Source organism: Lutra lutra, chromosome 1 (genome assembly GCF_902655055.1).
Source record: "Lutra lutra chromosome 1, mLutLut1.2, whole genome shotgun sequence".
Taxonomy (NCBI): domain Eukaryota; kingdom Metazoa; phylum Chordata; class Mammalia; order Carnivora; family Mustelidae; genus Lutra; species Lutra lutra.
Genome location: NC_062278.1, coordinates 13,361,609 through 13,383,025, shown reverse-complemented (window position 1 = coordinate 13,383,025; position 21,417 = coordinate 13,361,609). Strand labels below are relative to the sequence as shown.

At 47.5% G+C, this 21,417-nt stretch overlaps 1 protein-coding gene across 1 annotated transcript in view; it reads right to left on the bottom strand.

The window, feature by feature from the left end:
* TIAM1 (TIAM Rac1 associated GEF 1) overlaps positions 1–21,417 on the bottom strand; it is a 383,611-nt gene that overhangs the window by 296,626 nt on the left and 65,568 nt on the right. Inside the window, 1 exon segment of the mRNA XM_047721169.1 lies at positions 9,712–9,760. The gene's annotated coding sequence lies outside the window, so the exon portion shown is untranslated.

The window sequence follows — 21,417 nt, the reverse complement described above, 5'->3', positions numbered from 1 at the left end:
TGGGTCCTCAGACCCGGCCACCCTGCGTCACCACCGCTCCCTGGGGACACTGCAGGCACAGACAGGGCGAGACCTGGTGACGAAGGATGCAGAGGCAGCCGCCCTGTCCACCTGGTGAGGACAAGCTTCCTCCAGCTCCGGTTCCCACATCCCCCTGTGGCTCCAGAATAAGGGATTTTGCCAGCGAAACTGATAGCATCTGCTGGGCTTGGAAGAGTGTCTTGGAGACAAGATGACTAAATTGACAAATGTCTCCTACTGTATTTACATTTTTTGACTGCAAAGAACTTTGCAGTTTACTGAAGTTTGATCCGCTTCCAATTTTTTAAAAAATGTTTACTGCGGTCATTTTTACGATGGTTACATAATTTCCATGTCCCCATAACCCAACTTCAACTGTTCAATCCTGTTTCACTCTAACCCTCCCACACCAGATTCTTTATGTTGGGGAAAATCTCCAACGTCATATCATGCCATCCATGAATACTTCATATATGGCTAAAAGAGGACCTTTTTCATAAACATCAACACAACACTATTTCTATGCCAAATTTTCCTCTGGGCTACGAATTGTCCATTTAGTTTCTAAACGTCTGTGATATTCTCTCTCTCTCTCTCTCCCCCACACACACAAGCAAGCGTGCACACGTGCACACATACACGCACACAGAGTGGGTCTGTTCAAATCAAAAGCTAACAGGACCCATACGCTGCATTTGGCTGACTCTTGGGTTCCCTTTATTCAGGACTTCCTCCTTGTTCCTCTCTATTTCTTTCCTTTGCATTTCCGTGTCCCCTGCAGAGCTAACCGTCTATCCCTCCCTCTCTCTGACTCCCCTAAACTCCCCCCACCCCGATCATCTTTTTAAAAATTACTTTGTCGGTAAATCCTGGTCATTCCTAGGACGGTGGTCCTCGATGCTCGATGCTCGGGCTCCAGCAGGGATCCTGAAGAGGAGGAGGTAAGAGCTCCCCACCCCCACCCCCAAGAGCTCTGCTAATCACACCATCAACCCACACAGAAAGCAAAAGTGCACGAAAATTCCCCAAAAAGCACTCATGTGGGCATCGCTCTGCAACTGCCACAACCTGGGTAAATTACTGTCCTTCTTGGGCCTTACTTTCCTCATCTTTAAAATTCAAAGATGAGGGTCCCCCAGGTGGCCCAGCTGGTTGAGTGCGTGACTCTTGGTTTCAGCTCAAGTCATGATCTTGGGGTCCTGGGATGGAGCCCTGTGTCGGGCCCTGTGCTCAGCAGAGAGCCTGCTGGAGATTCCCTCACTCTGCTCTTCCTCCTGCTCTCTCTACCTCTCTCTCTCAAATAAATAAGATCTTTAAATTACAAAGATGAACAACATAATGAGGACATTGACATTAACTGGGCATTTAGCACCCAAGGATCCTTCAAGAGTCCTTCCAGCCAAGTCTGTGATTTTAAGTATCAAACTCATACAATGTGTTAGCAAAGAACACCCCCCTCCTTTGTAGGGGGGTTGGGGGAGAGATTTCATAAATGGGACAGTAACAACGAAGAAACGAAGATCACAGATGCTGATTGGAAACAAAACTTCCGTCATCAGCATAAACCCCATCTGAACAACATGGTACTGTTTCCCATCTGAGCCACACTAACGGGTATACGATAAAGGACGGTACGAAAGACTCATGGTAGAATCTTGGGTACATGGTGTTTCTAGACTAGTGGTTCCTAACCGGGGGCATTTTGTTACCCTTTCCCCAGGGATATTGGGCGATGTCTGGTGACACTCTGGGCGTCACAGCTGGGGTGGTGTGCTGTCACAGAGGCCCGGGCGGGGGTTGGGGGGGCTGCGAACTATCCCCCAGAACAGCGTGCTGTCCACAAAAAAGCATCCAGATCCAAGTGCGAACAGCTCTGAGGTTGAGAAACCCCAAGAGAGTCTCTGAGTTACCCAAGCGAAACCGTACCGTGCCGCGGTTTCAGTCGGAGGCTGCTAAGTTCTAAAACCACAGGATACACACCCTGTGTTACAAGCTGCTCCACCGCAGACCACTCCAACACATGAGGTTTGATCAAGACACTGGCTTGGTTTGGCTTGGCTTGGTTCGGTGATCAAGATAAATCAGAACACCTATTTCTGAATCTGAACTCTTCCCTCAATGTAGTCATCTTGGGAAATTACTTAGAAGACATCCCCCAACTGAAGAACTTGCCATGTGTAGCTGACTTATCTTGGAATGACAGCATCTGCGCTGTGGCAGCCTCGTTGAGGGCATGAGCCACGAGGGACCCTGGCCCTCCTTGGCTCGAAAGGAAGGACAGGCCATGAATAAACAGGCCAGTGAGTAAGAGCCAGAGTTCCAGTGGCCCCCCGTACCATGACAAGGCCAGAGCAGTGTAACGCAAGGAGAGGAGGCACTTGGGGACACCGTGGGCTGAAGGGAGGATGCTTCGTACTGGACACTCTGGGAGGCTTGTCTGGCAAGGGGACCTGTGAGCACAGCCCTGCAGGAAGTCAAGGACTGACCAGGCCAGCTGGAAGAGGAGTACATCCCTGGCATGCAGGAGCAAGGCCTGAGACTGGCTATATTCTAGTCCCAGAAAGGAGGTGTGGGAAAGACCCGAAATGAAAAGGCAATGGGGGGCGGGGGAGACAAATCACTTGAGGCCATGCAGCCATGTGGGGAGTCTGGTTTTCAAACCCGTGCTAGCAGAAAGCCACTGGACGTTCCAAGCAAAGGAGTAATGAGATCCAATTGCCGTTTTGATCCTTCTGAATATACTGTGGAGAGTGGACATCATGCAGACAACAACGGAAGTAGACACCAACTGAGAGGGACGCCGGGGTGGCTCAGTCAGCTGAACGTCTGCCTTCAATTCAGCTCAGGTCATGGTCGCAGGGTCCTGGGATCATGCCCCATGTTGGGTTCCTTGCTCAGCGGGGTGTCTGCTTCTCCGTCTGCCTGCCACTCCCCCTACTTGTGTGCTCTCCCTCTCTCTCTCTAACAAATAAATCAGTAAAATCTTTTAAAAAGAAAAGAGAGGGTCGCCTGGGTGGCTCAGTGGGTTAAGCCTCTGCCTTTGGCTAAGGTCATGGTCTCGGGGTCCTGGGATCAAGCCCTGCATCGGGCTCTCTGCTCAGCAGGGAGCCTGCATCCCCCCTCTCTCTGCCTGCCTCTCTGCCTACTTGTGATCTCTGTCTCTCAAATAAACAAATAAAATCTTTTAAAAAATAAAATAAATAAAAAGAAAAGAGAAAAGAAGGCAACTGAGAGGCAACTGAATTAAGAATTTTACTGAAAATCAAACTCCCCCCCCCACCCACCCGCACCAAAAAGAAAGACTTGCCACTGAGGAAGGTATTCCAAGGAACATGCCCCAGGCTCTAAAAGCTATTTCCAAAGAGGGCCCCTCTGATGAGTGGTTGTCTCTTTCGAATAAGTACTGGGCAGTGTTGCCTCCCCTTCCCATCACAGGACCCCTTTCAAAACATGTTTTGACATCAGCCTCTTTACCGCAGAGCCAACAATGCCCACCAGGGGGCGAGGAAGAGCACCCACCACCACTACCACCACCACCACCACCACCACCACCATCACCACCACCATCACCACCGCCGCCGCCACCGCCGCCACTGCCTCTCTGAGAAGCCTAGACATGGCGCCTGGTAGGCAAGGGATTCTAACACCAAAGAAATAGCAAATAAAAGCTCAGATCGGCCTGGACTGTTTTCTCCAGTACTTTCATTTCCGTCCTTGAGTGTTCTGGTCTCCCAGTCCTCAAGGAGTCAGCCGGAGCCAGGTGGGGGGAGGCGGGAGAAAGTTAGGTTCGGGCTCTGAGCCTGGGAATCCATTACCTTCCCCCTCTTCCTCCTCAGGGGACTTTTCCTTAGACTCATTATTCTTGGTCACATCCACCATAAGATCCATGGGGCCAGGATGGGACTGGGTCTAGAAAATGAGGAGAAGGAGGCTTCTGGGCCCATTGAAAGCATGAGCTCCAGGCCAACCTGACACCAGAACAAAGAGGGTCCTCCGCCTGATCTACCCCAGGGAATTACCCTGCGGTCTGAGCCAAAACCACAGTCTGTACTCAGGAGCCTGTCTTCTCTCTCCCGACCAACCACGGGCGGTCGTGGGTGGCTGCCCATCAAGGGTTAGGGGACCCTCTGTCCTAGTCCTTAGTTTATCATCTCTCTCTCCCCCACAAAAAGCACCTAACAAGGCAGGAAGGAAGCAAGATGCCACAATCTGTGCCAAGATTCAGGAGAGCTGTGGTGAGAACTAATTCAGATGTCACCACATCCTCAGACGTCCCTGCCTGCCCAAACGTACGCTTCCGACTTCAAAGGAAGATTGTTAATTACACATTATGATACCAATTATATCTGAATGCATTATGAAACAGGATCTTTGCTAAGCGATTTTATTATTTTAATTCTTTTCTTCTATCATTTTTAATAATTACTCTCTGGCTTTTATTACATTAAGATGCAATTAAGAAAGAAAAGTCCTTTATATTTTAAATCTACTGCATTCTTTTTTTTTTTTTTCTTAACATCAAGAATTCCACAGCCTTCCCCAATAAGGTAGCACACAATATAGCTGAAAGACAAAAGGAACAACTTAGATAAAACTAGCTGAGTCCCATTTAGGGGGAGAAAATGCCAGTCTACTTATTTTGAGAACCCTTGGCATTTACTGAAACAATGGAGAAATCTTGATCACAGGAAGGCAGAAAAAAAAAAAAAAATCACATACACTTGTACACTCATATGGAAGAGAAAGCTCTCTACCATCCAAGAGGGCATGGCAAATAGGGACTCAATGCTAAACTCTGGGAGTACTAAGTGTTCAACACTAGTATTCAGGACTAATAACTAATTGAATACTAACATTCATCCTGTCCAGTAAAATGACACCGTTATTAAACGAGAAACTACACATGCTGAATTATAATTCCTTTGAAGTATAAAAATAATGTCATCTAACCTGTAGAAGAATGAACAGAGAAGAGTAAGATTTGAACAATTTTAAGCCACAGTTTGTGAGCCATAGAATTTCCCGTTCCCACACACTAAGGCTGAGTGGCATTTCAGTGACAAGCAAGGAGGATTTTTGTAAGATCCATATGTTGATAGCCTTATTCATCCTTTACTTATTTTCTAGTCCACAGGTCATCAAATTTGCTTTCTGTGAAGAACCAAATAGTAAATATTTCAGGTTTTGTTCAGGTAATTACTCAACTCTGCCCCCAACATAGCACTAACTCAACCACAGACACTAGTAAAGAAGCGGTATAGCTGTGTTCCAATAAAAATTTATTTACTGGGGCGCCTGGGTGGCTCAGTAGGTTAAGAAGCTGACTCTTGATTTCGGCTCAGGTCATATTCTCAAGGTCAGAAGATCGAGCCCCATGTTGGGCTCTGCGCTCAGTGAGGAGGCTGCTTGAGAATTCCCTCCACCCCGCTCCAATCTGCCCCTCCCCTCACTTGCACATGTGCTCTCTCTCTCAAAATTAAATAAATAAATCTTTAAAAACAGAAAATAAAAAAGAAAAAAAGTGGTGGCACCTGGGTGGCTCAGTCAGTTAAGCTTCTGCCTTCAGCTCAGGTCATGATCTCAGGGTCCTGGGATCAAGCCCCACATCAGGCTCTCTATTCAGCAGTGAGTTACCTTCTCCCTCTGTGATAACTTTCACTCTCTCTCAAATAAATAAATAAAATCTTTTTAAAACAAAAGTAAAAGAAAAGGAATGGAGGCTTTAAAAGTTTATTTACAGGGCTAATGAGTGGCTTAGTTGATTAAGCATCTGCCTTTGGCTCGGGTCATGATCTCAGGGTTCTTGCTGAGCTGGGAGCCTGCTTCTCCCTCTACCTGCCACTCCCCCTGCTTACGCTCTCTCTCTTTGTCAAATAAATAAATAAATAAATAAATAATAATTTATTTATGAAAACAGGCCCATGGATTCATCATCAGGGAACTACAGATCAAAAATACAATGACATTCCATCTGACACCTGCCAGAATGGCGAAAATCAAAAACAGAAGAAGCAAGTGTTGGAGAGGATATGCAAGAAAGGGACCCTCTTACGCCATCGGTGGGAATGCCAGCTGGTGTAGCCGCTCTGGGAGATAGCAGGGAGGGTCCTTAGAAAGGTGCAAATGGATCTTCCCTACGACCCAGCAATCGCACTACTAGGTATTTCCCCAAAAAATACAAAAACACTAATTCAAAGGGATACACACACCCCTACGTTTATAGCAGCATCATTCACAACAGTCAAGGTACAGAAGCTGCCCAAGTGTCCATCAGCTGAAGACTGGGTAGAGAAGACTCGGTGTCTATAACCTGTATTGCTCAACCATAAAAAAGAAGGAAATGTTGCCATCTGCAAGGGCACGGACAGAGCTAGAGAGCACAATGCTACGTGAAACAAGTCAATCAGGGAAAGACCAGTATCATATGATTCCACTCATAGATGGGATTTAAGAAACGAAACAATCAGAGGGAGAAAAGAGAGAGAGAGAAATCAAGAAACAGACTCTTAACTCTAGAGACAAACTGACAGTCATGGGGGCGGGGAACAGGTGATGGGGAGGAAGGGGAGAACTTGCAGGATGAGCACTGTGTAACGCACGGAACTCCCCGATCACTACGACACTGTATAACTAAAACTCACAGAACAATGTATGTTAATAATGCTGGAATTAAAATTTTAAATTTAATTTAAAAAAAAAACAACAGGCCGGGGGGCTATAATTTGCCTTCCCCGCCCCGTGTAGTGCTCAGGGTGTGGGGAAGGAGAAGTGAAACGGCGCCCTTCCAAGGCTCCGGTAAGAAAGGGGCGGGAACAAGCAGAAACAGAAGTGATCTGAACCCGCCTGTGAAGACACTGAGCCCCACACTATTCTTCCCATCATATCCGGAAGTACTTTTCCAAGATCAAAATCACATCCAGACACACAAGGTAGGAACTGGTCCGCCACAATCTTTGTTCTCAGATACAAGCATCTCCCCTGTCCAGCAACTCACAGAGCACTCAAGAATGAAGACCATCCATAGGCAGGTCTTCCCACGGTTGGCCTTGAACTCCTCCACCTGCTGAATGGCCGGGAAGGCTCCAGGGAGCCTGGAGTGGCCGAGGTCCACCAATGTCACCTCTCCTCCCCCAATACGTATGGCTCTTCCTTCTCTGGACACCTCCCCCTAACACCTCGCACCCCAACCACCAGCAAATCCTATCAGCTCTCCCTTCACAATGTAGCAAGAATTGGGCTGCTTTTCACCAATCCCATCACCAGGATTCTAGTCAGAGCCACCTGCGAATTGGTCTTACTAATTCTGCCATGGATCCTGCCTCCTCCCCGAAACAGTTTTCTCGTGTTAAAAAACTAAGTGAGATCATGTCTATCCATGGTCCCCAAAATCCTGACAATGGCCTGCAAGGCCCTATGTAATCTAGATCCCAATACACATGCCCACATTGCCCATAATCACCCCCTAGTCCTCTCCTGCTCATTCACGCTGTAACAGGTGCAATGGGCTCCTTTCGTTCCTCAAACACACCTGAAACTCAGGACCTCTGCTCTTCTCTTGCCTCGGCCTGGAACACTCTCTCCCAGAAAGGCACCTGGCTTCCTCCCTCGCCTCCCTCCTGTCTTTGCTCAAGTGTGTCCTCAAAGAGATCCTCCCTGATCATCTTGTGGAAATCACAGTCCAATTCCCCAACCCCACCTCCAGGACTGCTGTACTGCCCTTGCTCGTTTGGTTTCTCCCCAAAGCATGAATCAGCAGCGGACATGCTGTGCCGTACTTCAGACTTCACACGCACTAGAAGGTAGGCACTATGACCTTGGCTGGCCTTGGTGTCTCGAACTGAGACAGGCATGCAGCAGGAGGTAAAAAAGCATCAGTTGAATAAATTAATCCCCTTCTATTTATCTGCCCTGGAGTATCTCAGACTATTCCATTTTTCCCCCTTCCATTCCTCATTTTTAGCATCTTTGTTTTTTGTTTATTTTAAGATTTATATTTATTTATTTGACAGAGTACAAGCAGGGGGAGCAGTAGGGAAAGGGAGAAGCAGGCCCCTGCTGAGCAGAGAGCCTGACGTGGGGCTCAATCCCAGGACCCAGGGATCATGACCTGAGCCAAAGGCAGACACTTAACCAACTGAGCCACCTGGCGCCCCAGCATCTTTATTTTTCATCCTACTTTCACCTTCATTCAATCATGCTTACAGATTCCTGTTTCTTCCTTTTACACTCCACATCTTCCCTTCCCTTCTTTCTTTTATTACCCAGAACTGTTTATTAAGTAGATTTATATGTTTAAGAACAGAGGCTTTTTTTTTAATTACTATCTCTACCAAATCCTGACTCCCGTATCAAATACGCAAAGAACCCAAGAGTTTGCAATAACATTCTTTTTTGAAAAAACTTCCTGATCATCTCTGAAGGACAATATGGAATCGATTCATTATTCTGGTAAATTAAAGAACGAAGCCATTATTCTGCCTTTTATATACAAACAATACCTCGGGGTAATTTTTCTAAAAGACTGAACTAAAGTTCTTTATAAAAATGTTCCAGCTAATAAATGCAGAAGAAAGACGGAATGAGATTATCACCTTTTTGGAAACACCTTAAATGAAAGCTGGTGCAGGCATCCACTGCGAGCCGTCAGTGGCTGCTGGGGCCCCTACTAAGGGATGATCACATTCACGGCACCTGCCGATATTAACACTTTAGAAAGATACAAAATATGTTATTTGGTGAAGTTACATTAGTCATTCATGAACTACTTCTGCCCAAAAATATGAACTTGAATCGAATAAAGTCTTTAGTTTATAGGACATTATGGAGACAATAAAACATGTTTAATGAAAACACAGGGATGCCCGGCCGCAGGGTCTACATTGTGGCAATGCCACAGGACAAAAGAGCCAGCTTCTTGACCAAATACACTGAGAGAACAAAACAGAGACAGGAAATTTACATGTTAAAAGACACTAAAGAGACTATCAACTGAATGCCACGTGTAGACTTTAAGTCTTCTACTGACTCTACAGGATTTTTTTTTTTTAAAGATTTTATTTATTTATTTGACAGAGAGAGTGAGCACAGGCAGATAGAGTGGCAGGCAGAGGCAGAGGGAGAAGCAGGCTCCCCACCGAGCAAGGAGCCCGATGTAGGACTCGATCCCAGGAGTCTGGGATCATGACCTGAGCCGAAGGCAGCTGCTTAACCAACTGAGCCACCCAGGCATCCCGATCTACAATCTACAATCTACAATCTACAGGATTTTTAACTAACTGTGAAAAACTACTTTCTCTGACAATCTGAATGTGCATATTCAGTGATATTAGGAAATGAACTAATTTTCTTTTGTATGTGATCATAGTGTGTCCAGGTGTAACTAAAAAAACCTATCTTTTCAGAATCATAGAGAAATATTTAAAAATAAATCTGATTTCCTTTTTAAATCCACATCTTAAAATTCTTCTTCAAGACGAGGACTTCGGTTGTTTCCATCCGAACGAAGCCCCTGTTTCTCAGACACCCGTAAATAAGGGGATGCAGAAAGAAGAAGCACTGAAAATCCACCAATGCCGGGCACAGATTTAGGTCCCTCTGATAAACAAATAAATGAAAAAGCAAACGTACGGATATACCCGTGATGCACCTAGAAAGTCCTTCAGAGCATTTAGGAGAGTATAAACTGCTCACCGTGCGGAGGTCAGGCTTCTGAGAATGTTAATATCTGGAACACGGCCATCTGGAAATAGAAAAAAAAAAAAAAAAACCTCTGAGTGGCCAACAGATTTCCCAAAGCCCACGCACTTGATCCCATGCAAGAAAAAGAAGCATGTCATTTATAAAACTGTAACCAACAAGGCAGCATCGAGAATGCACAGCCGAGGGGAAAAGCAGAACACTCAAAATTAGAAGCAGAGGACCAGAGCCGTCCAGGAGTTTATAACAAAGACAGAGTGTACACAGACCAACCCCCAGGGACAGTCCCCTCGAAAAGCCTCCTACAGTAATAATATCCCCACATCCGTGACACAGTTCCACCCGGGCTCAGGATGCTGGTAAAGAAACAAGAAGGTCAATATCGCTCTGGTTGTACCATTATTTCCATTAACATGGTTACAACTTAAGAAGCTCCTTTCTTAGGGGAACCCTCCTACGCTGTTGGTGGGAATGCAAGCTGGTGCAACCACTCTGGAAAACAGGATGGAGGTTCCCCAAAAAGTTGAAAATAGAGCTACCCTATGACCCAGCAATTGCACTACTGGGTATTTACCCTAAAGGTACAGATGTAGGGATCCGAAGGGGCACGTGCACCTGAATGTTTATAGCAGCAACGTCCACAATAGCCAAACTATGGAATGAACCCAGATGTCCATCAACAGATGAATGTATAAAGAAGATGTGGGTGTGGGTGGGTGTGTGTGTGTGTGTAATACTATGCAGCCATCAAAAATGAAATCTTGCCATTTGCAATGATGTGGATGGAACTAGAGGGTATTATGCTAAGTGAAATAAGTCAATCAGAGAAAGAAAATTATCCCATGATCTTACTGACAGGTGTAATTTGAGAAACAAGACAGAGGATCATAGGGGAAGGGAGGGAAAAATGAAACAAGACAAAACCAGAGAGGGAGACAAACATAAGAGACTCTTAATCTCAGGAAACAAACTGAGAGCTGCTAGGGAATGGGGGGAGGGGGAGGGTGGCTGGGTGATGGACAGTGGGGAGGGTATGTGCTATGGTGAGTGCTGTGATTTGTGTAAGCCTGACGATTCACAGACCTGTACCCCTGAAACAAATAATACATTATATGTTAATTTTAAAAAAAGAAGAAGTACCTTTCTTCCTTTAAGGAGGGAGAAAACAAAAGCAGAACTGAGATCAAGGAGTAAAAAGGAAGGCGAGTTTCGAACTTGAGATTGAAGCCAGGCTTCTTAGCAAGGAGCACCCGCCCCCAAGCGGCTGAGCAGGTGCCTCGCAGTCAGCCCCACCTGGCTCTCGGTGCTGGGTGGGCTGGACTGGAAGTTCTGGAGGACCCCAAACAATTCCAAGGTTTTGTGGGGTGTAATGTTTAAAAAAAAATTATGATGTTTGCTAAGAAATGGGAAGGAAGACTTTATTCAGGACTATTGCAACAGAGGAGGGATGGAGCTCACCTCTGAATGCAGCAAAGACCCCCCGGGAATGACAAACCAGCAGAGTGAGGGGATCACTACTCAGAGGACACGGCAAGGTTGGGTTACTAAAGCCACAGAAAACAGTATTCCTGCTGAAGGCAGCCCCAGGGTGACCAGATACTGCCTACCCAGGTGGTCACACACAGGGTGCGGGATTCTCTCTAAGCTGACTTAGTAGGAATCTTGTTACGACTGGGCTGGGCAAGCCAAGACAGGACAGGGACCCTGCAAGGTCCAGGTCTAATCAAAGAGGGGGCTCAGAGGACCCTGACCTAAGTTTGCTTAGGGAAAGGGTCACTGTCAGTGACAGTAGCGCCACCTTGTAATAGAGACGCTGCACCCAGAGATGGTATCCGAGGTCCCAAGGTGCAAGCAGGAGCCAGGAGCAGATCCCAGACCCCCAAGGGCCAAGCCAGGTGGTGTCGGCTCCACCCGCTGCCTCCCCGTCCCTGACACTACCCAACACCGTCTAATTGCCCAGCTGCTTCCCCACCTACAATCTCTGTTTTGCAAAAATCTGAAAATGCCATTTCTATACATCCCACTCTCATGTAAGAGAAAAGTACATTTGAACATGACCCCATGTGAGTAATATATATATAGAATTCCCTGTGACACCGTGGACATGGAGTCCTTATCAGGAGGCACACTGAAGCCTTTCAAAGCAGCCTTGTAGTAATAGGCATACAAATAAAATAGGGAAAAGGAAAACAAAAGAAAGAAAGAAAGAAAGAAAGAAAGAAAGAAAGAAAGACCTAAAAGCCTCGATTTAAAAGCATCTGAATAAAAACAGGAAGTTTCCAATCCCGGACAGGATTACAAAACACCCAGAGCACAGCTAAGCAGTTTCCCCCAATGCCAGATCCCCCAAGGAGAGCATTTAAGGATGACAAAGCTGTTTCTTTGCAGTTTGGAAAGTGTCATCTACTGGATAAAAGGTACTAAAGAATCTGAAGGGTCACGGTGCTCCGTACCGTTTGGTTGGGTCCCATCTTTTTTCCACCAGATTCTGTGCCCTGGGAGGCTGACCTCCCCGGTCTGCATCAGCCAGGTCCCCTTGCCCTCCTGCCCTGCGGCAGGTAACCGGCAGAAGCCAGGAGAGGAGGAGGAGGGTAAGAAGGAGCACGTATCCCCCTGCTTCCTCCCTGCAGCGTCCCTGGAGGTCTCTCCACCACAGGTCACAGCTTTGCTCAGCAACTCTCTCCCCCATCCTTAGTTCTGGTGGCTGGAGAGTACCATTGACTGAATACATCACCCAAAGTCATAGGTTGAAACCTGCACCCCAATATGGTAGTATTAGGAGGTAGGGTCTTGGGGTGATTAGGTCATGAGGGTGAGGCCCCCATGAATGAGATTCCTACCCTGATAAAAGGGACCCGAGAAGGATGTCTGGGTGGCTCAGTGGGTTGAGCATCTGCCTTCGGCTCTGGTCATGATCTCAGGGTCCTGGGATCAAGCCCTGCTTTAGGCTCCCTGCTTCTCCCTCTCCCTCTGCCCCTCCCCCAGCTTGTGCTCCCTCTCTCTCTCACATAAATAAAATCGTTTTTAAAAAGGAGGGGACCCCAGAGAGCTCCCTCACCCCTTCTGCCACGTGAGGACACAGGAAAAGACAATCATCTATAAACCCACAAGTGGCCCATCACCAGATACCCAGTCTACAGTGCCTTCAGAGTCTGGGACTTCCCAGGCTCCAGAAGTAGGAGAAATCAGTCTCTGTCGTGTGTACGTTTGCCAGTCTGTGGCATTCTGTCACAGCAGCCTGAACCGATGGAGACACAAGGGCCTCCTCGGGTAGCCCCAGGACCTCACTCCCCCTCTGCTCCCTGACCCTGTGCGACAGCCACATCCAGCCCTCTTCTCTCAGCTCTTTGAGTGTGCCACGTCTTTTCCCACCGGGCCTCTGACTGACAACAGTGGAAAGAGAAGGAGGGCAGAAAATCAAAAATTTAATTTGCCATACTTGCCTGCAACTGAGTAGTGGAAAGATAAAGGAAAACCCAATTTTTTTTTGGAAAACCCAAATTTTAAGCCAGGTTGCGTGGGATGAACAGGGAAGGTAGGATATGGCTACGGAGGCTCTGCATGTGACAGTGCCAATGAAAATCCAGAATTTACATCCACAATTATACATAAAGGGAGACATGCATTTTTTTCTGAAAAGCAAACTCCGGAAAGGAAAAGGTCAGTAATGTAGTTGCACTCTCAGAAGCTGACCCCCAACATACAGAGCCAAGTGCGGTCAGAGAAACACAGCACAGAAACAGCCTCCCTCTGGCCAGACGAAAATGACCAGGTGGACAATGGGACCTGTGTGGGCTGTGGGAGGGGCCACCACCCCCTCCTCAGACGCAGCTGGGATGGTGTGTACCCGCCCAACAGCCAAGTGACATTTCAAAAGCTCATCAGCCCAGCAGGTGTTCGGAAGCACTAGCAAAAGCAAAAACAGTAAGGGGCTGGGGAAAATCTCATCTTCTTCTGAAAAGCTGGGGACACTGAGGCACAGGAGAGCAGGAGTCCGGGCGGCAAAGCAGGAGGGGAAAAGCAGCAGAGCTGATGACCCATCCCAAGGCCAGGGGACGACCCCCCCCCCCCACGTGGAGTCAGCCCTTACCTTGGGGGAGGGGGCACTTTTCCCCTCATGGAGACAGCCATTGGGTACGAACCCCACAGGGCTGCCATGGGGGTCAATGAGGAAATGTGCATCCAACACTCGGAATGCCTTCCCAGGGATGCTTTATAATTCATATCAGAGCTCTCTTCTCAATTTTCTTCTCTACTGGGATGGGCTACTGGGATGGTCGTGGCCAGAAAAGAACAGAAGCCCACAAAAGACTGAGGAAATCAACCTCTGATTCCACAGCACAGAAGATGCCCCAAGACAGTGACAAGCCACGTGGGCAAGGGTCCCTGATCGGGATCACGCAGCCTCTAAACCACACAGGGCCCTAGAGCTGTGCCCCTCCCCCAGGCCACCATCGGTTCCCCCACCCCCCACCCCAGTACCAGGGGCCTGAGCTCAGAGGCTTCAACTGACTCCTAGCCTCATTATGTACTGACTTAGCAAGTTAAACTACCCTTCTGACTTAGTTTCCTCATGTATATATCAGGTACAATCATAATCCTAATAGCTCTCTTTCTGTGAGGATTGGGAAAAAAAAGGCCAAGTTCTTAATATAGTGCCTGGCATACAGTAAGAACTCAATAAATGCTGGCAGCGGTAATACCCTGCCCATTTAAGCTAGCTTCCAAGGCCCATCTAATAAGGAGGCATCTGTGCCCCGCAGAGCAGCCAAACATCGGCTCCACCAGCCCACGAGCCAAGCACCATATGTCCGCGATTCGAAGCTGTGTTTTGTATGTTAATGTTCCTAAAATTACAATACACGTGCACATTTAACACTGCAGATTTTCTCCTCTGTAAAATGAGGATGGCAGCCTCTCCCTAATGGGATGGATGGAAAATTCATGATTAATTTATGTGAAACCCTTTGGACAGGGCTCGGCGTCAGAAACTGTTCTCAGCAGGTAGGATCCTCATCAGGGCAGTAAACGATCTGACCTGTGCTGGACTTCCCGCTCCGACCGACTAGGACGGTCCTTCCAACGTGCCTCCTTGATACAGGGATCGCTCGAATCCTGGTACCCTAAGATGCTGTGGCTTGAGGCTGCAGAGGGAGCACGGCACGGCTGCTCGGTTTCCACCCATCCGCTGGCTTCCCAGAACCAGCGACTTACAGGAAGCATGGAGAAGCTGTTCCCCTGCATCGGATCGGACCCTGGGTTTATTCAAGGTTTTTGCCCACAGGATAACGGGATGATGCTGGTTTCTTGGTGTCCTCTAGGGAACACGTGGCCTCCCATCGGTCAGAGAGGGCCCCCTGGAAGGTGGGCCCTTGGCAGAGGCACTAAAAGGCAACTCAGAATGGAGAAGAGGTAGCAGAGCGGCTGAAGATGAAGGAATGAGCCAAGAATCAAGGCGGCCAATCAATGGCTCCCACTGTCCAAAACAAAGTCCAAGGCCAGGTCCATCAAACCACCCCACCCTCCCTTCATCTTTCATCTCAGCTCCTTCCTCCCTGCGCGGGAGGCACGAGGACACTGAACGGACCAGGGTATGTCCAGGGGACAGAAGACCCCTGTGAGCAGGCGCACTGGGTCAGATTACCCAGATGTAAATCCCGGTGTCCCCAATGATTAGCCAAGGACCTAGAGTCCGTCCCCCAACTACTCCGTGCCCCATCCGTAAGATGAGGGTAGCAGTAGCTAATAGGCAGTGGGGTCAAATGAATGAGTACACGTGAAGCTCTTGAAACACTGACAGACACGCAATAATCGGCTACAAACCGTGGCCACCATCGTGCTATATGGTACTTGCATCCCAGGATCCCTGCTGGGGAAACTCGGGGTTAGTGATACTTGGGGGGGCGGGGGCGGGGGTATCTTTTCCAACTTCCAGCAGCCAGTGAAGTGGGAAGACAACTGGAAACGGATGGCAGGTGCAGCCACTCCACACACGAGCTGTTACGGACGTCCTTGGTACCTCGTGTAAACCTAAGGGGCTAAGCTACCACACAGGGCTGTTAAGAAAGGGGAACACGTCACATGGGCATGAAACCAATGTTGCTTCTGGTCATCTCTCCTCCCTTCCCGGAGTGCGGAGAAGGCAGCAAAAGCAAACCCTGAATTCTTGCCACTCTCGGGAAAGCTTGTCACCTACCCCTGCTCAAAGCCCCCCCCCAACCCCCATATACTGAGACCCCACAGCCAGCCACGGCTCCCAAGGTCTTCCCGTCCACAAAGCAAGGCAGGGCCCACTTCCCAGTTCCCAGCACCAGGAAGTCAGCCATTTCCCATCAGAGGCCCAGAGACAGGAGTCAGGGGAACAGTCAAATCCAGGAGGAAGGAGCAAAGACCTTCGTTCTCGAAGTGCTCTGGGCAAAAACCACCAGGAAGTTCTGGAAAGCACCTGACAGCTACTACTTCAGGACACGGAGCCTGAATGGTGAGCGAGAAGGACTAGGGAAGGTCGTTTATACAGAAACGTCTGAGGGATAAAGAGAGTAGATAAATGTCAAAAACAATGCCTAAAACGGCTGCATGCTGCTTGCTTACGCAGCTTTTTCCTTTCCTTCTTCAGACAAATGATAAAACATCCGCGCTTCTGAATATAAATCATCTTCAATTAAGACATTTCTGTTGGAAAGCACTTTTGGCAGGACCCACGAAGTGTTTGCCACTGTTCTCCGACTTGGAGCTTTCAAGGTTGGCAGGGCAATTTATTTTTGTTGATTAAACAAAATACAAATGGAAAGGGCCTAAAAATTGATTAGCCAATTAAACTCAATGATTCTCAACAAAGAAATGTGCATTATTAGCTTTGCCAGAGTTATAAAAATGCCTCCTAGCTTTACTGCCGTTTTCAGGATTTACACCATCGATATTTGTGCTGACAGAAAGATTAAGTAAGGACTGGATTAGGCAAAATTTGTCTTCTCTTTTGCTGGAATGGAAAGAAGAGAAACGATTAAATGCTGGGGCCATTTCAGGAAGAACATTTTGCACAGCATTCGTAATTCTGGAAAGAGGGATTCGGGCTAAGTGAGCCATTGTCAGTCATTTTGTGTGTACTTGTTCTTGGGCAAATTACAGACTCACTAATGGGGGCCAAGTTTGTTGAGATGACAACATTCATAAATACCCAAATTCCTCATTTTTCTCTTTTCACTTTCCAAGGGGATGAGTGTCCAGATAGGCAGCCAACCGAATGACGGGTGTCAGATGCTTCCGCGAAATGGATCAGCGTATAGAGGGGCACCACCCACCTCTTTCCGTCCGGAGCAAAGTGTTTCTGGATCGCAGGCATAAGGTCCAGACCACGGTTGCAATAAATTCACATACAACAGCCACACGCCCGGCCAGCGGCACGCAAAGACTTTCCCGTGGTCAGAGCGTGAATGTTGCAGCTGCTCTGCATTTGTAAACTTGATTGTACATAATTGTTCATCACTGACCCATTCTCTAACCCTCCTGGGCTGGAGCAGGTTGCTAAGCAACCAGTTTTGCTCTAGATACTTTCTGAAAGCTAGTGACGCAACGACCCAGTGTCAACTAAGCGAACACTAACCGTAAGAGACAGGTTCAAATGAAAAAAGGATGTCCGGTATCCCTAAAGCACGGCCGTCCCGTGCCTTTCCTAATGCAGAAGCTAGTTCCCTTGCCTAACGACTCAGCAGAGAGGCTCTCTTAGGTTGAGCCGGACGAAACTGCCCTTGGAGCAGCTCAGTTTGGCAATTCAGACGGGTCAACCCAATAACTTAAAAGAGGTCCGCACAGAGAGCGAAACGGAGGGATTATTTTCCTCCGCTGGGCATCATCACAGTTGTGCTTCCTATCAATAACACAGCATTCACCCAGGCCACATGGTTCTGAAAATTCTTCTGGTAAGAGACAGCTGGCAGAGGCAACCTGCATCGTTCTGCGAACACCCAAGCAAGAAGTCACATTTACTTTTCCATTTTAGACTATTACACACTGATCTGTTTCTTGTAAATATCCACACCTTCCTGCCTTTTCAGATGCTCCGAGCCGCAGGGAGTGGGACTAAATTTATTTTTCCCAATCTGAGAACAGGAATGCCAAAGGACATTCTAAAGACAAGGAAAGAAGTTCATTTAAGGGGACAGAGGAGAGAAGGCAGGCTCGCTGGTATCTCGAACGCGATGCTATTCCTGGGAACCCGTGAAATCTAATGACTCTCCCCTTCCAAGACAGCTGAGAGCACCACACTCAAGGAGCAGTGGAAAAAAAAAATAATAACAATAATGACCCTATGTCAGCTCACAGAATGTCTCCAGGAGGTTTTCAGAATCTCTGTTGGAAGCCCTGAATAATGACCAGCTTAGGCAGTGCATACGAGTAGATGATTAACCTCATTAGGAAAGAATTGGTAAAAATTATTAGGTAAAGGGAGAATTCACAGGGAAGCTTGGGTTTAAATTCTACCCTTATTGAACAGGTTTCAATACCGAGGTATGTACCACTTTCTAGCAACCAAGATTAATTGTATCTAAAATTATTAGGTTACAATTTATAAACTATAGACACTTGTAAACTTCATATTGGGCAAATGGCGAATTATGGTGAGAAGGCAAGAGAAAGCTGACTGCCCTTGCCCAGATGAGCCTTATTAAAATATAAGTAGACTGTTTAGTTTGGGTTGGCTTTATGTCACATACTTATAATTAAACATAAAAATAAATAAAACAGAAATATATAAAGTTAAAAGGTTCAAGTTTTCTCTCCAACTCATTTCTACCTTCCAACACCCTCCAAACATAACGGCCAATCTTCTGCTTATCACTCTTGGACAAAAGTAGTGTCCTATGCATTATTTCAGCAACTGGCTCCTCTCATTCAACATTACAACACAGAAGCTCGTTTTAGACGGAGTCCTCTGAAGCATTCAATTCACCAGCCGGTCAGTCCATGACTTCAAAATAAAGCTTCTTAGAGAGTAAGAGTGACCCTTCCTCTCTCAGAGTTAACAACAATTTAAAGACCATCCAAAGCAGGGTCAACTATTCATCTCCCAAGAGCTCCAGGACACACTGCGGGAAGCCCAAGAATGAGGAAAGTTATTTTCAACTCCAGATATGTCCACAGAAATTCAGCGTGGCACAAACGGCAGTCCCCAGAAGCCACCTAGCTAAAACCACGATTGGGTGGCTTGAGGTGGGAGTCCCAAAGGAGAGATGTCTCTATCACCAAAAAGGAAAAAAAAGAGAGAGAGGGAGGCCAATGAAATCCAGAAACATCAAAGACTGAATAAATATCGAGAACTAAGAGCTAAATTACATTCTGAAGCTCGCCGCTACAAACTGGGAGAGAATCTAATTTCAACAGCTCAGCAATTTTGAACCCCCGTGAAGGAAACTGTGAGCCTACTGGGAACGACAGAGACAAGGAACAATAAAAAGACTTTGACGAGCGTTAGAACTATCACAGAAAAGCAGGGACTGACAGAACTGTGGTGTGTACAACATGGATTCCACATTGCTCCAACTTGGAAATTACCAAGCTATATTTGAGGTTGTGCGTTCTTTACTCGAGAGAAGCAGCTGCAGACCTAAATTCTGAAGACCACAGTCCTAATCTACATTCTACAAATAGACTTCAAAAAATCACTTCCTCTCTCTAGATATCAGTTTTCTTGTCTATAAAATGAGAAGATTTGACTAAAGGAACTCTAAAATCTGTAACATGATTTATTTCTAAGATTCTGTTAGTTAAAACTATATATTTATAGATGGATGGATTTGATGGATGGACAGCTGGACAGATGGATGGGTGGATGATGAATGATGGATGAAAGGATGGATGGGTGATGGGTGGATGGATGGATGGATGGATGTGGATGGATGGATGAAGGATGGGTGGAAGAGGGATGGGAAGGATGGATGGATGAGGGATGGGAAGGATGGACAGATAAAGGATGGATGGATGGATGGATGGATGGATGGATAGATACTGGGTAGATGGATAGATAATGGATAGATGGATGAATGGACAGATGATGTATGGATGGGTGATGGAAATATGGATGATGGATGGATGAATGGACAAATGACGGGTGGATGGGGGGCAGTGGTCTACTGAATGGGACTGTACAGGCTGTGACCAGTTGCTATAGTTTTAGAAATTGGGGGCACCATTTAACACCATGCTGGTAGCTTGGGATCAGTCATGGAGGGAATGTTTACACCACAGAAACTGGCCAAGAGTTGGGCCTTTTTATTCATTCTGCAGTCAGCTTACCAAAACACCACTGAAGAAAGAGAAGGAGGAAGAAGAAGAGAAGGGTAGAAAAGAGACGAAGAGGCAGTGTCTGGGTGCACACAGTCCTCCAAGTGGGCTGCCCTCCCACATCTCCATGTTGATCTACTTACTGCTTTCTCTGCCTCCAAGACCATTATTCGGTTTTGCCTGAAGAACCAGGACTGCTGGCCCAAAACTTGGCTCAAGTCTCCCCTCTTTTAGGAAAGCCATCCCTGTTGTCCACCCTCCGTCTGTGCGGGACACCGTGCTCCCGCAGTGGGCTCCCACAGCATGCTGTGACCACCTCCCTCTGCCCTCTCAGGTGACACCTACAAGACCGTGTGGGCCCCTGGACCATAAGAGCCAGGCCCATCATCGCCATCCAATTAATCTATTTCAAATGAAAGCAACGGTTTTAACCTAAGGCGGAACAAAAGAATTTACTGATAAAAGGTTCAGGCTCAAAGAACTGCACTACTCTCTCCCAGACATACGTGGGTAGCTGGAGATTTTTCGAGGGCTTAAGCTTTTCAAGTCCACTTTCCCTTGACTGTGGCTTTCCATTAAATCAGTTAGCCTACATTCATCACGACACAGCGCAGTGTGTCACTGACCCACTTTGTTTCACTCCTTTGCCACTCGATGACATCCACACGTCACTGTGAATTGCATTTTTAAACAAGGAATTAAATATATTTGTCCTGGATTTACCCAAGAGCGCTCGGGGAGCACTGGGATTCACCCTCGGGTTCACCGCCTAATCTGCTAAAGTGGCTTGAGAAGACGCTGTCCACTTGCGCATCCTGAGCTAGCCCATCCATTACATGAAGACAGGGCCCGGAACTGGCCCAGATGAGAAGCCACGGCCCTGCCCTGGGCCAGAGCAGGCAGGATCCCCAGCGGTGACCCCCGCACTGCCAGCCTTACTGTGAACAGAGCCGCACACAGCTGTTGCCTTTGGAAGAAAGGGAAGCGTCTCAGTCACCCTGTGGGGGTGGGGGGGAGGGCGCCACCATACAAAGTACCACATGCTGGGGGGGGGTCTCACAACCACAGTGCGTTGTCTCCAGCTCTGGAGGTTGGAGGCCCAGGAGCAAGGTGTCCGCAGGGTTGGCTTCTAGAGACACCTGTCTTCCTCCGCTCAGAGCCGGCGGCCGGCTCCTCGTGTGTCCTCCGAGCATGTGCTCACAGAGGAGCTCTAGTGCCTCTTCTTCTTCTTCTTTCTTTTTTTTTTTTAAGATTTTATTTATTTGTTTGAGGAAAGAGAACACAAACAGGGGGAGCAGCAGAGGGAGAGAGAGAAGCGGACTCCCCACTGAGCAGGGAGCCCTCTGGAGGGCGGTGGGGGGCTCCGTCCCAGGACCCTAGGATTGTGACCCGAGAAGAAGGCGGATGCTCCACCGACTG